Source organism: Protopterus annectens, chromosome 1.part0 (genome assembly GCF_019279795.1).
Source record: "Protopterus annectens isolate FY-2018-M chromosome 1.part0, PAN1.0, whole genome shotgun sequence".
Classification (NCBI taxonomy): domain Eukaryota; kingdom Metazoa; phylum Chordata; order Ceratodontiformes; family Protopteridae; genus Protopterus; species Protopterus annectens.
The window spans coordinates 956,179,093-956,194,496 of NC_056725.1; the positions used below are offsets into that span (position 1 = coordinate 956,179,093).

The 15,404-nt window shown below is 40.7% G+C and overlaps 1 protein-coding gene across 2 annotated transcripts in view; it reads left to right on the forward strand.

Moving 5' to 3' along the window:
* The window catches only part of TMEM200A (transmembrane protein 200A), a 793,972-nt gene that overhangs the window by 700,286 nt on the left and 78,282 nt on the right, over window positions 1–15,404 (forward strand). For both annotated transcript variants that reach the window (XM_044064462.1, XM_044064455.1), the window contains exon 3: window positions 4,648–4,786. The gene's annotated coding sequence lies outside the window, so the exon portion shown is untranslated. The remainder of the gene's footprint in view (window positions 1–4,647; window positions 4,787–15,404) is intronic.

Sequence of the window (15,404 nt, forward strand, 5' to 3'; positions counted from 1 at the left end):
TGTTTGAGTGTATTCACTGTTGCAGTCCTGGTTTCCCTCCCTCCAGCCCCCTGGTTTTCTCTCTCTTTTCTACCTCTCCTTTCTATGGCCATTTTTAATGGCAGTGGTATTTGCTTTTTACTGGTGGTGTTTCTCACCATATTCTACTAGCTTCCTGTTTGGGGGGCTCCTGACATTTGGAGCAAGAAAAACTGATATAATGGCATTGGCTGCCTGTTTTATACCCCTGACGACCTGACGTCAGTCCTCAAGCGACAGTAACAGGCGCAAAAATACTAAGTCTCTGGTGTTCGGGCCGGCCGAGAGCTATCCTGGCAGGTATAACCCAAATATGATGACTGCAACAGCGAATACATTTGAACATCTACATTTATGGTAAGTGTACACAGCTGTACTTTTTACAGAATGAATAAGCCATGCATCTGACTAGTATGATTAAATTCAGTCATAATGTCTGAGATATAGAGAGCATAACAAGGAAAAAGAGAGAAAAATAGTGTTGTGAATGAAATGTGTGAAAATATTTAAAGAAAAAAAACATTAGACACGTGGTCTTATATTTTTTCCATTATATCTTAATAAAGTAAGATATAATGTTTGCCCAGAATTAGGTGTCAGACCTCAACTCATATGTTCCTTAGAACTCAGGGTAGCAGCAGAATCCATGTATAGGAGCACTCAGCTAAGTAAGAGAATCAGTAGGCACAGTAAACTAAAATGCTAGCGTATTAACAGCAGATCTGTCAATAAGATAACAGTAGCTGCACAGTGGGGTACATGAAGGGGAAAGAATCCTAGGAAGAAAAGGGAAAGAGGAAGGGAAGGGCGAAAGTATAGTGTAGTAGAGTATAGTATGTTACAGTATATCCAAGTGCGAGGACCAGTAAGACACCAATGAGTACCTAGAGGTCTGGAGAGATCACTTGATGTATAAGGAAGAAAGGTAAAGGAATCATTTGAGTCTCAAAAGACTGGAAATTAAAAATACTTGCACAAAGACGGGAGCAACTTAAGCTGATAGGATACATGTTTTTTAGAAAATGTTATTGGAGTGTTCATTAACATCAATGCACAAAAAAGGAAATGCAAAGTGAAGGGAGAGCATGTACTGTCCTTTTGGGTCCTGTTATACGTGCCGCCTGTAAGAAGCAGTAAGGAAGAAAAGGCACACCACCTGAAAATGTCGCCAGGTTAAAGTTAACAGGTCATCTTGATGATGATGTGATATTTCACAGGATTAACAAAAGGCTGGATTACATTATGACAACAGTTCATTTTGTGTGTTGACAGGTCAGGTGGATGTCGGCTGACCACATTTAGGTAGTAAAGTTTATAACCTTGTCCTGGATATGCACATTGATTTAACAAAGTTATTCTTTTGTAAACAACATAACAAACAACAAACATTTTTTATAAACATGGTAAAACTTGTACAAACTGAAGAGTATAAAATCAAGTCTAATTTAACAGCAGCGAGATAACAGTATTCTGTTTTTTTTTTTCTTCCGCTGGAGTGTGATCTACATGACAGGAAACACAGATGGAAATGGTTATGATGTACAGGATCCTTGGAATTCAATGCCATGGCTACAGTTCTGACTGTAAAGGTCATTGTTGATGCATTGCAGTGAATCATTACACAAACAGTGCAGTCATGGCAGCTAGCCAATGTAAAGTATGCATTGGATACACAATGGTAAATCTCTTTGGGCAGGATGGGACCAGAGAAAAGTGTGGGGTAAAACATACACAGTGGTAAATCTCTTCTGGCAGGAAGGGACCAGAGAAAAATGTGGGGTAAAACCTGTAACATTAATAATGCAGGTCACTAGAATATTATTACTTTGTTAAAGTAGAGGTAAACAAATGCAGATAGAAAGAAACCAGTGCATGGAAAATCACAAACTAAAGATAACTGCAGGATGTGAACAGTTAATAGCTGTATTGCTAAAACACCATCTGCTTCAGTTGCTCAACATGATTTAAGGAAAATCCATTGGTGAGCTTTGTACTTGATTATCTTGTAAGCGGTTTCATGTAATTGGTATGGACGCTAGATTTTGCAGTGGTAATGTTCAGAACTTTCACTGCTTTTGATTAGTATTTCATAATTTAATCTACTTCCTGAGTTAATGCAGTATTTAAGTTTTCCAGTCATTCTTATTGCATGAGGCAGCATAATCTAAGAAGGAATAGTTGTGCAGGTCTTGGACATATTTTCTTCACCTAGTTTAATTGTTGTAGAACACAGGGTAGGGAGGGTTATTAGTTTATTTCATGGGCATAATATATGTGGAACAGTGCCCCAAGTCTTTGTCGAAGCTGATTAAGGTGCATTAATTCAGAATATTATGTAGTGTGTGTGTGTGTGTGTATGTGTGTTTATTTTTGGAATGATTAATTAACTTGACTTAAGTAAGCCAAAGTTCATTGTTTCACTGTTATTTGCTGAATCCTTCTGAAGTCTTAATATGAAATACAGATCCATTTTTATGTACAAACATATCGTGGGACTGAAGGGAATTGGATTGCATTTCTTTCAGTCTCCCAAGATTAAAAATCATAGTAATCACTTTTTGAAAGTCATAGTCAGATAGACATGGTCACTGTACTACAGGGTGTATGTGAGGGTTTCCACCAGTACATGGAAATGGCAGAGAGCAGGGATAATGCATCATATGGTGCACATCAAGCATCTGTATGCAGGCTGTGACTTAGACTCAAGTAGGAATTAGTCTTGGAAGGGGAAGAGGCTGGGGTACTGTCCAAACATGGGCGGTAGACCATATAAAACTACAAGTGCTTCTGCAGAAAGCAGTGTAATTAGTAGGGGGGACCCAGCAAACTAGATTTCACGCAGGCCATGTCTGCATTCATCTACATGTAGTAGAACCTCTCATTCAAGGTCTCGGTCCAATTGCACAGTTACAGTATAGGACTAGCTCACCATCCAGCTGTCATGACAGCCCCTTTACAATAATACTTGTGGCATCACCTACCCTATCTTTAGGAGATGAGGCTGACACATTTGGCTTTGACGTACTGTGATTTAAATGTTGTATTTTTATTACTTACAATTTGACCTTCACACAGAGATGTGAATGTTTAACTCAAAGGGAAATGCTATTAAATAAAATAAAAAAAAACAGTCTTGGGACACATGCATTTCATTTGTGTAATGGTACTTCTTAAAACTTCATGGAAAGAAAGCTGTGTGTCATAACATAAGATTGCAGTGTTTGACATTATTAATGCTCTGTGTGTTGCCATTGTTACAGCTGGCAATTACCTTCAGTTTAAAAGTAGTAATACACAAGTATTTAGAGAAACACTAAATAAGGAAATTAAAAAAATATGAGTATTCTGCCATGTATCTTTTGTATCCACAGGGATAGGAAGGCCATGCACCCCACCCCCGTGTCCCTATGGGGGCCATACATAACTCACTAAGACCCTTACAATGTCCCTGTCCACTGTAAATCTGTCAAGTAATTCCTAATTATCAAAATTATAGTGAGTTATTCTCTGGCTATATCTCTGTCTTCTTGGCAGGTGAGCGAAGCCCAGGCAGTTTTGGCTTGGCCAAGACAAGCAGCTCACACTGGGAAATAAAGCTTGGCAGCAAGTGACAGCATCATCACTGATTGTAAAGTAGACAAAAAATGTGCAAATCTACCTTTTATAATGAATCTGTGGACAGTGCGGAAACGTTTAAAATTCTGATTGTGAATCATAAATAGGTGGGGGCCTACTTGTTAGCATATACCATTTTACATTATTTCTCATTTGCATCTCATTTGACTTCATTTGCTTAAGGTTATTTGCAGTCATCTTGTTTGCATAAATGGTCTGTATGAATTGCATCTTCGCTGCATAAGCTCATGGACAGCTTTTACAAGTTTGCTTAATGACTATGACCTTATATTTTTTCTTATGAAATTGTAAGTAGATGTGCACATGAACAACTCTGCCACCATCTCTATAAGTTTTATAACATTTTCAGTTACTTTAAATCTGACAATTAAGCATTAGTTAAAAAAAACGTGAAAATGAAACCATTCTCTTCCTAAACTAAACTATGTCTGTACAATTCATTACCATTTTAATACCCATATGTATGAAACCAATGCTGGTCCATTGCTGACATAACTGAAATGAAGTTTTTTTTGCAAGATTAATAAAATATCTGCTTATATAAAATAATGTAGATATATTATTTACTTGTTTGTTAAACAGATACACTCACTAAGTGCATGTGCCTCTTTTCAGGGCTGAACTATCTTCCTCAGTACAGTAAGTGAATGTAGGCATGATATTGTTATAGCTCAGAAAACAAAACAAAATGCTTTTTTCATAACATCTCATTCTAAAGTTCTTTATTGCACTGGTTACAGGCACAGGTTTTTTTTTTTTTTTTTTTTTTTTTTTGGATAATAGTAAATAAACATAGACAGGAAAACAGACAAATTGACAGACTGATGGATTGATAGATAAGTCTTCAACAGCATATGCTCATCAGACTGACTGTTCATTATTATATACTGAGGCATCCTTTGAACTAGTCCTGATCTCAAACTATGCCAAAACGTATATGAAGTACTGGGAGAATTCGTATGATATTTATTTAATTTTGCTGTCTTGTTACAGATGGTCGCAGTTGCTGCGTAACTGATTATTAATGACAATAGAAGAAGTATGATCTGTGTATCAAATTTCACATTGCTTTAAAGTGACATCTCAACCAGCATGGTTTCTAGATGTATTCCATTAATCTCATCATATACAGGTAAGCACAATTTGACAGTTTTAATCTCCAGTATCACTTGATGCCTGAATGCCAGGTTATAATTTTTCACATTGTGACCTCATCCAGAATCGTTATGTATTATGTTTGTCTGTAAATAGAAGTTATTTAAATTTTGTATGTAGAAGTTATTTAAAATCAGATGTCACATGCACATTAGGCACTAAGCATTTTCCCCCTAAGAATTCTGTGTCTAGCAGTGCCAGGCTGGCAGCTGTTATAGTAAGGAGAAGTATTTTGTCTGGTGCACACATTCCCTTTCCCAAATACTTTTTCTTTGCCAGCCTTGCAAACACACTTGAGGTGTTTTCTGACCTGTCTGCATTTCAGTAGACATTTTAACTTGCTGTTAGTATTTGTACAGTCTAGACAGTCTTAACAAGATGTTCTGTAAACATTTTGGATTGATGAAAGCTAGCTATTCCATTGTCTTTAGTCTTGGGAAAAGATGCATGAGGTACACGTAAGGGAGCTATTGTCCACCTCATCTTCCCTTCCCTGACAGTACATACTGTACAAGTCAGGAAGACAGGTGAAACACGCAGGAACATAGCAATTAAGTGTGATGACAAATAGGAACGACTTCAATGTTATTACAGTGAAGCTATCAGTTTGGTGTTAAACAAAAGTTCTGCTTATGAGCAAGCACACACTCCCTTGACACTGCATCTTAAAAATAAGATTGATGGTTTAATATATATATATATATATATATATATATATATATATATATATATATATATATATATATGACTTATTTCAGATAATTTTTTGTCAAAAGGCTTATTACAGGCATTTCTGGATCCTGTCCTGCTGTGCCATTTATTTTATGACTTATGAAAACTGTTTGAGGACAGCTGATGCAGCTCAAGGCAGCTGAGGTATCTGGTGAGGGATTAGCACTATGTCCATTGCTGTTTATGTTAAATTGACCTATGTAGGTGAATAAAGGTAAACATTATTATTGTTTTAGCCTTAGTGCATGGGAAGACCTTTCTATACTGCTATATGTAGCATGTGACAGAGTTCTGTGGAGGGGTTCTGCTTGCCTTGTGTGACCACCCTCCACTGGACCAGTAATCAAGGAGCCTCCATCCTCATCACTGGCAATAGTGGGGGACTTTCACTAGGAGGATAACAGGTACACACACACACACACACACACACACACACACACACACACACACACACACACACACACACACACACACACACACACACACACACACAGTATTTCCAGATGCAGCTCTCTGCAACAAGTGCAATTTCCCTTAAGAGCACACAGAGACCACAGTCAGTCCGGGGCTGGTTTCTCCCTCTTTTTCTAGATCCCCAGTAAGACTCCCCACTGGCACAGCTGTAGAGTTGAGTCCTTAGCCAGGATTCCAAGCGAAGTCCTCCAACACCCTCTCTTTCCAACCAGTGCTTCGTGTCCCTGCCCAAGTAGCTGATACACACACTGTTGGAGATTTGTTTTACACACACACACACACACACACACACACACACACACACACACACACACACACACACACACACACCTGGGAAATGCTGACACAGGTTTACTAGCTATACCCCCTTCTGCCCAGACTATAAGGTAGTTACCACTGCCACCAGAACCTCTTATCAGCTACTTTAAGGCCCTTAACAAAGGGTCTCCATTTTTACTGTGTAATATTAATACTAATACAAATAGTAGTTTGACCAAGAGCAAGGCTATTAGGAGTGGCCCACACATTGTCAATAAATAAATATGCAAGTGCCACTAAATAAATATGCAGAATGACATAATTTCCGGTCATCTGACTCCCAGTTCCCAGTCCAAAACCCCCATTGCTAGAAGCTGGCAGTATTTAGCATCTACCTGTAAAAATATACAGACAAGGGCTTTTCCACAGATCTTTGGCAGATGCTGAAAGTCATAAAACAATTGCATTCCTTCATGCTTCAAAAGTAGCAATTAGTTCACTCCAAGGACAATACAGAAAGCTTTCTAGCACAGACTCTGTGTCTCTAGCTGCACTGAAAACTTGAGAGGTAGCCTTTTTATTGCATCCTATAAAGTTATTTAATTTCAGATATTTTTTAAGGTTTACTAGACTGAAGTTAACCTTCTGTATCCCAGTTTCCACTTTTAAAATATATACATTTAAACAGTTACAATAGTGCATGGACATTTCTGTTCTCTTCCAGTAGGACACACTGTGGATACATTTTAAACACAGCATGTTTACAAATACCTTTTCAAAACAAACATCTGTACAGAGCAGTTAGATATACACATGACATACATTTCTAATACATTTGTAACATAATCATCTTGTATAAATTATTTTGATATTTACCAATGACTTATAATTATTTACAAAATTCCAGCTAGCTGTGCTGGCAGTATCTCCTGTCATCACACTTCTTCCCATCTTTGAAGACCCAAGCTAGTTTTTCAAGTGACCCTTGAGAAATGTTGCTTGATAACAATGAGCCTATCTGTGAATACATTACCCCATTCCGTTTCTTGAGGTTCTAACTGCCTTTTCATTGCTGCCCCCAGTACAGTGCTGCACTGTCATATTATATGCCTGCAATCCTAGGTTCCACAATAGTAATTTGGGATTTTGCTGGCTGGCTCCCTGTAGCCATGGACCCCCCTCGGACTCCACCTGATTCCTACTGCAAATAAAGCCATCTGAAAACACAAGATGAAATACTTATTAATCAGTCTAAGGAGATGATTACTGAATTTGAGAAACATGGATGTAGCACTTATGTGTTACAACAAATACAGAGTGAAGTACAAAATTTGAGAGAAAATATTGCTAAACCATACTTTCATGCTAAGAAAGATGGTAATATGGACAGTTGTAGTAATGAAGGACCTGAGATTGTAAGATATATTACTACTTATAATAGGAAATCATATGCAGTTAAAATGTAATAGAAAAAACTGGAATATATTAACATCAGTGCCAGAGGTAAAGAAAATTATTGGTGAAAAAACATATTTTGCATCTAAAAATTGTTCTAAAAATCATGTTTATGCTATAAGGATGTTAAATACAAACATGGACCACATAAATATACTAAAATTGGCATGTACCCATGTTATACTTTTGTATGCTGTAAAGATATTGAGACTGATTGTATATTTATACATTCCAAAACAGGAAGGGAATATGCGTTTAATATCTGTGCTACATGTAATGCATGCAACATTGTGTAGTTAGCAAACTGTGTAGCCTGCACAGCATTTTACATAGGAAAATGTAGCAGGAAACTGAAGGAAAGAATCACAGAACACAAGTCAGAAATGAAGAGGAATTTGGCCACAAATGCATTGGCTAAGTATATAGCAGAACAGGATACAGAACACAAATTTTGGTTCAGAGTAAGAGAAATTATATATAAAATTATAAGAAGTGGAGATCTGAATAATGATCTAGAGCTTCGTGAATATGAATGGATTACACTGCTAGATACAGACCAGGCTTGAATGTAGCTACTAGTATTAAACCCTGTTCTCAAGATGAGACAAATGAATGTGCTATAACCATTGAGCTGACTATGCCTTTAATTCCTTAATTGAAGTTTACAAGTGAGTCATTCTGATAGGGCTGTGTTTTATTGAAGTGCTTTAAAAGTGCTGTGATTTTAACTGTTCTACACACTGAAGAAGGGATTTTTTTCCTGAAAGCTTTGTGTTTTTATGAGAAGTAAATTGTGTCCGTATCTGGAATTTATCTTTTGTGTGCAACTTTGTATTCCAATGATTCACCTTAGTGCTAGTTTCTGGACTGTTTCCTACTGCAAATACTCAGTATAAGGGCATACTCAGTACAAGGGCCTCCCTGTCATGGTAAGGTTTCATCATGTTCACATGGTACAATTTGTGCCCCTGCCTCCTGCCTAGCAGTTCTATCATGTAGCTAATATCACTGAACTTCCTTACCACTTTGAAGGGTCCCTCCCAAGATCCCTGCAGCTTGTTGTGACTGATAGGAATGAGAACCATTACCTGCTGCCCCACAGCATACTCTCTAGCTTGAGCATTCTTGTCATACCAGACCTTTTTCTGCTGTTGGGCTTCTGCCAGGTTCTCCTGGACTAAGCCCATGAGTTTCCTGAGCCTTGTCCTGAAGTTTAGGACATATGCCACAACAGACACCTTGTGGGATTCACACTCACCCTCTGACTCATCACAAATCAAATCTAGAGATCCCCTCACCCTATGTCCATACAGCAACTCAAAGGGTCTTCTTAAGCTGGCCTGCAGATGCCCGTAGCATGGTCTTTAGTATAGAGTTTAACTTGTCCACCAGACCATTAGTCTGGGGGTGTTAGGGGGTGGTCTTTAGGTGCTTCACCCCACAGCTCTCCCACAGACAAGCCAGTGGGTCTGATATGAAATTGGCACCTCTGTCATTCCATATTTTTTTTTGGAAACCTACCCTGCTGAAAATCTCTAACAAAGCATTTGCCACCTTTTCATAGGTTCATAGATTCATAGATTAGTACTAAGCTAACTTGCCCTTGCAAGCCATTTTAAGCCTAGCCAATTATCCCTTGTGAGACTCAAACCCTGGACCTTGTGTTTGTAAGGCAAACACCTTAACCATTAGGCCACCCTCCCAACTCCTTGATGGAGGACAGTGTCACTGCCTCAGGGTATTTGATACCATAATCTACTACTGCTAGGATGTACTTCTTTCCTGTGAACTTGAGGTACTCAGAGGCCCCACAATATCCATAGCTACCCTCTGAAACAACTCCTCAATCACAGGTAAAGGCATGAAAGGAGCTTTGACCTTTTCTTCTGCCTTGCCTATTTTTGGCACTGCTCACAGGTCCTGCAGTACCCTGTAACATCCCTGGAAATCCAAGGCTAATAAAAGTTCTGCATAATAGGTCTATTTATATGCTTTATGCCCATATGACCTGCAAAGGGAATGTCATGGGCTATGGCTAGAAGTGTCAGATGGCAAGTTCTGGGAACTACCAACTGCTGTATTACCTCAGCCTCCCTCAGGGGTCCACTGTCTATACAGTAACCCTTTTTCCTAGTACACAGATTCCCCTTTTCACTTGAGAATCAGGCACCTCCCTAGCCACCTCCCTCAAGCATTGTAATGTAGGGTCTGAGAGGTGAGCCTGTCTCAACTATCTGTTTGTAATCCTTCCCAGCTCCCCTTCCACAGGAAGTCTGGTATCCCCTGACAGCGGTGTCTCACTGTCAGCCTGGGTACTACAACTCACCCCTGCCCTTGCAGTCACTCTGGGAAAGGGAACATCAGTACCTACAAGCAGCTATGGCTTACCTTCAGTGTCACTGCTACAGGGTAGCTCCCTCCCTGAAGTAGCCACATTGCCAGTCCCGGCTTCAGGTGTGTGGTCTTTCTGGGTCCCCCCTCCAGGCTACCAGACCCACATGCTTGCCTCCAAGCCTGACTGTGTGTAACTGCATGCACAAGGTACTGCATTATCAAAATCATTCCTAACAGGACATCTGCAGGGATATCCTCAAACACACCTACTTGCTTGATTCCTTCTCCACCCTCCCAGAAAAGGTGAACCCTAGCCAAAGGTATTTGGAATGGAGTCCCTTCTAAAGCTCTGACTGTGGTAGACTGCTCAAGCAAGTAGTGCTCCTCTTTAATCTGCTGAGGTAGGATATAACCTCTTTTGGTAGTTTGGTACCCTTGTCTCTAGACAACTTACCACTGGCATTCTGTCATTCCCACTTGCTGCCCCCCCTACCTTTTGTTCCCTACCTTGCCTCTGTGGACATCTGTATACTACATGTCTACACTGGTCACATTTGAAACATTTAACCCTTGATCCTGGCCATGTACCTGAACTAGTGACATCCCCTGTTACTGGTGGACTCTGTTGGGGTGGTTTAGGCTGCCCACTGTGGGTTCCCTTATACCCATGTGCAGCACTTGGCATCCCTTTCCTGTGCAGTGATGCCCTGCTTGCTAGATATAGGTCTCCCTTTCTCCCCAACTCATCTGTGATATTCCATTCCCTATCTGCCAACCAGATTCTCATGTCCTCAGGCAAAGTGCTAAGGGCTTGTTCCCTCACCAAAAGGTCTGCCAGCCCTTCAAAAGTGGTGACCTGACACCCACTCACCCACCTATGAAAATAAGTGCTTAGTTCAGCAGTATATTCACACACACTTTCATCTGCCTTGTTTCTATGTTCACAAAACTTTTTTCTATAAGCTTCAGGTGTTAACTTTAAAACACTCTAATAAACAATTTTAACTATATTATAATTTATGCAATCAGTATCAGACAATTTAGAAACAGCAGTCACAGCTTTATCATAGAGTAAGGGAGTCAGGAACCGTACCCAGATCCCTTAGTCAACCTTATACTGTTTACAAACCCTTTCAAAAATATGAGTAAAACTATCAAAATTATCACCCTCTTTAAACTGTGGAAGGAATTTACTGACCTTTATTGCTTCTGGGGTTCGGTTACTCACTTTTCCATTAACTCCATAACCCCAGCAAAGAATCATCATCTCCTTTTCATGTTGCCTCTGACTCTCATTTTCTTTAGCCTCCAGATGTCTCAGTCTCTCATTTTCTTTGACCTCCAGGCATCTCAGTCTCTCTGCTGATTTTAATGCAATCTGTTTCACCTTTTGTTCAGCCTGCAAATGCCACAGTCTCTCTGCTGATTCTAATCCCAACAGTTTGGCCTCCAGTTCAAGTCTGTTTAACTCCAGACAGATTATTAAGTCCTCTGAGGCAAAGTTAAACTGTCCATTTTCTGAGAGTTGTACATCCCCAAAGCCAGTCTGGTTCTCCTGCTGGGTGCTGGTCTGCTGTACAGCTGTGACTAAGGTTGCAGTCATTTCTGCTTTAGTCAGGTTGGCATGTACCATTCCTTTGGCTAGGCACATCTCAGCCAACTGACTCATTGTCAGCTTGCCATAATCCTCTGCTGACATCCTTGCCTGCTCTCTGACTTGCTAACAAAAACATAAATAAAGCTATTGTGATATGAAACTCTAAATATCTACTGTATGGCTGCTTGAGAGTACAAACACATCCTTTAGTTGTTTACATTGTACAGGAGTTCAATATCCATACCACTGAATCCCAATATGTGATATGGTGATCCCACCACTGCCAACCAAATGTGATGTGGATATTCCACCACTGCCACCAAATGTGATGACCCTCCACTGGACAAGTAATCAAGGGCCATCAGTCCTCACCCCTGGCAACAGAGGGGGACAGTCACTGGGAGGGTAACAGGTACACACACAGTATTTCCAGATACAACTCACTGCATCATGTGCAATTTCTCTTAAGAGCACACAGAGACTACAGTCAGTCCTGGGCTGGTTTCTCCTTCTTTATCCAGATCGCTAATAAGACTCGCCACTGGCACAGCTATAGAGCTGAGTCCTTAGCCAGGGTCCCAAGCCAAGTCCTCCAACACTCTCTCTGTCCAACCAGTGCTTCATGTCCCTGCCCAAGTGGCTGACACACACATACTCTTGGAGATTTGTTTTACATACACACACACACACACACACACACACACACACACACACACACACACACACACACATACATGGGAAAGTCTGGCACAGGTTTGCTAGTTATGCCAGTGGGAGTGGTTACTGCCTTGAAACTGTAGTTTTATTGGCCATTTTGGGTCAATTCCAAACTCGTTGATCTCCCTCTCTTAAAACCCGATTGCCTCGTGGTTTTGGCATCTTTTTGGACTTGTTGGCTGTTGGTGAAGCACCCACCAAGAGGAGAAAACGCTGAGAGAAGAAAGGAGACACTTTTAAGATTTTAAGTATTTTGCTTCAGATTGTTTAAGTTTTTCTGCATTGCTGCCTACTTTTGAGCATTTTCTGGCTTGTTAAACTTGATTTCTGTGTTGGTAACTGTATTTAGAACACAACCTAGGGCAGATTACTGAATTTCCTGCCTGCACTTATTTTTAAAATCATTTTTTTTCTTAAAACTTGCATTTTGTCTGTATCTGGCCTAGCACTCAAGTGTGGGGTCATTTACTGAACTGTTCTAACTTGTTGATACTTGGGAACCTCTGCTTTCCTTAAAAAACAAAAAAAAAACAAAAAAAAATCTTGCTTTTTTCCCACTTTTCTGAGATTTAAAAAAGTTCAGTTGCAGATTTGCTATTCTGAACTGTTTGTAAGTTTCTTGGAGGCCATTGTTTGCTTGGGCTAAAGGGAAGTCTCTGTGTTCATCAGTGGCAGTGATAAACATTGAGCAGCCTGCCTGCCCCTGTGGGAGTGGTTACTGCCTTGAAACTGTAGTTTTATTGGCCATTTTGGGTCAATTCCAAACTCCTTGATCTCCCTCTCTTAAAACCCTCTTTTGTGCGTTTTTGCTCATAGTGCAACATCGGGCAGCGCCACCTAATTGGGTTTAAACTATTTCCTGGCTCCACAAAGTCTGCTCTTCACTTTTTCCCTTAGAACTGCTCTGTCTCTCAAATTAAACACCATATTCTCATTCTAAGGCCCCTCACTGGTCCAAATAAGTAATCTTACAAGTTAGCACTAATAAACCATAAGCACTACTTACTCTTATACTCTCTATGATTACCTTGTCCCCTATTGGTCTGGTTTAATTCAATTCCCTATATTACTCTAGCATGTCCAAAGGTCAGTCAATGGTTTCCTCTCCAGTCCAGCTGGTGAATCTGGGAATTTTGAGGCAATGTTACAACTGTCTCATGTACACAGACAACCCTCTCCTCCTCCAAACAGGTTCAAATATATGTGAGAGATGCAACCATATAGCCAAACTGGAGGCTGAGCTCTCTCATCTCAAAACTGGTGTAACCAGTCAGGAGGAGAAGATAACCTCACACAACACAATACCAGTATCACATAGTCGCAGCACAACAGCGGACCAAACACATAAAAACACAAAAACATACTCGGAGGCTCTAAATAAAAATCTACTTAAGCAACAGAGACCTCCAAAGCAGACATCCAAGCAAACGCTACCCCAAAACAAAACACGTACAACACATAGCACACAAAGTCAGTGTGCCAAGCAGTCACAGCCCTTAAGGCTGAATAACACACCTGATACCCTTGTAATAGGTGAATCTATTGTCAGACACACTGACGTCCCTCTCTCCAGGCTGAATAAAGAGAAGGTCACAGTGAGCTGCCTGTCGGGCGCTAGGATCCGCCACATAACGCAAGCACTCAGGTCACTCCAAAGCAAATACAAATATGACTCAGTCATTGTACATGCTGGCATGAATGACCTGAGATGTACCTCCCTCGACTACATGAAAAGAGACATACAGGAGCTCTCTGATCATGTAGCCCAGGCTGGTATGACCCTAACCTTGAGCAGCACCTTACCCTCACCTAGAATGATGCCACAGTATAAAGCAAAATGATCGATTTTAACAATTGGCTAAAATTTTGGTGTCATTCAAAGGGGATCCAGTGTCTGTCAGCTTGGGATGACATGCTCGACAAGCCATGTTGCTTCGCTAGGGACGGCTTCCACCTGTCACCCCTGGGCTTTCGGATATTGGCAAAGGCTCTTGCCACCCCCCATAGTGCCTTTTTTAGGCAAGGCTCAAAAGTCAAACCCACCTCCATAGACAGCACAAGGAACAAGAAACTAAGGGTAATGCTGCTAAACGCCAGAAGTCTTAATCTCAAGATGCATGCACTTGAAGCTCTCCTCAGTATGGAGAACATCGATATCTGTGCAGTGACAGAAACCTGGTTCAAGGCTCCAGAGAGCACCCCAGCACTACCAGGTTATACCTCATATCATGCTTTTCGGCCCCAAAACCTGGACCGAACCACAAAAGGAGTGGGAGTTTCCATATTTATCAAGGATATCCACACCTCCAGGTTAGTGGCAGTGCACGAAGTATCGGAGACCATCCATGTGCAACTGACAGTGGGCAAGACTGCTTTTCAGTTTATAGCATCCTACAGACCACCCTCTCAAAGTCAGGAATCCCACTTGGCTTTCCTGAAAACATTGGAGAACACTAAGATCTCTCCGAACACCATTATATTGGGCGTCTTCAACTACCCAAACATAGACTGGGAGCATTACTCAAGCCCCAGCACCTTAGCCCAAAGGTTCCTGGAATTTATAAACTCAAATGCTATGGAACAACTAGTCACCACTCCCACAAGAGGGGAAAACATACTAGACCTGATCATTACCAACATGGGGACTCTATGCCCCATACCAGAAGTATATCCCTCATTGGTAAGTTCAGACCATAAATTAATTTCACTGGATATCCACATCCCGACCCCACCCCCAGCCCAGAAAACCACAGTGAAAAACTTCTCAAAAGCGAACTTCACACTTCTCAAAACTGAAGTGGAATCCTTCAAGGCCCCAGGGCCAGTGAAAACTATGACCCAAACTGCAGAATCTTATATAAACGCATTCTATGGACATCTCCAGGAATGCATGGATCATGCTATCCCAAACAAAATCAAGACCCAATCATCCAAAGGCAGGCATCCAGTCTGGTGGACCCCAGCCATAAATAAACTGTACAACAGAAGGAGGAAGCTACTACATGATAGAGCAAAATCCCTAAAAGGG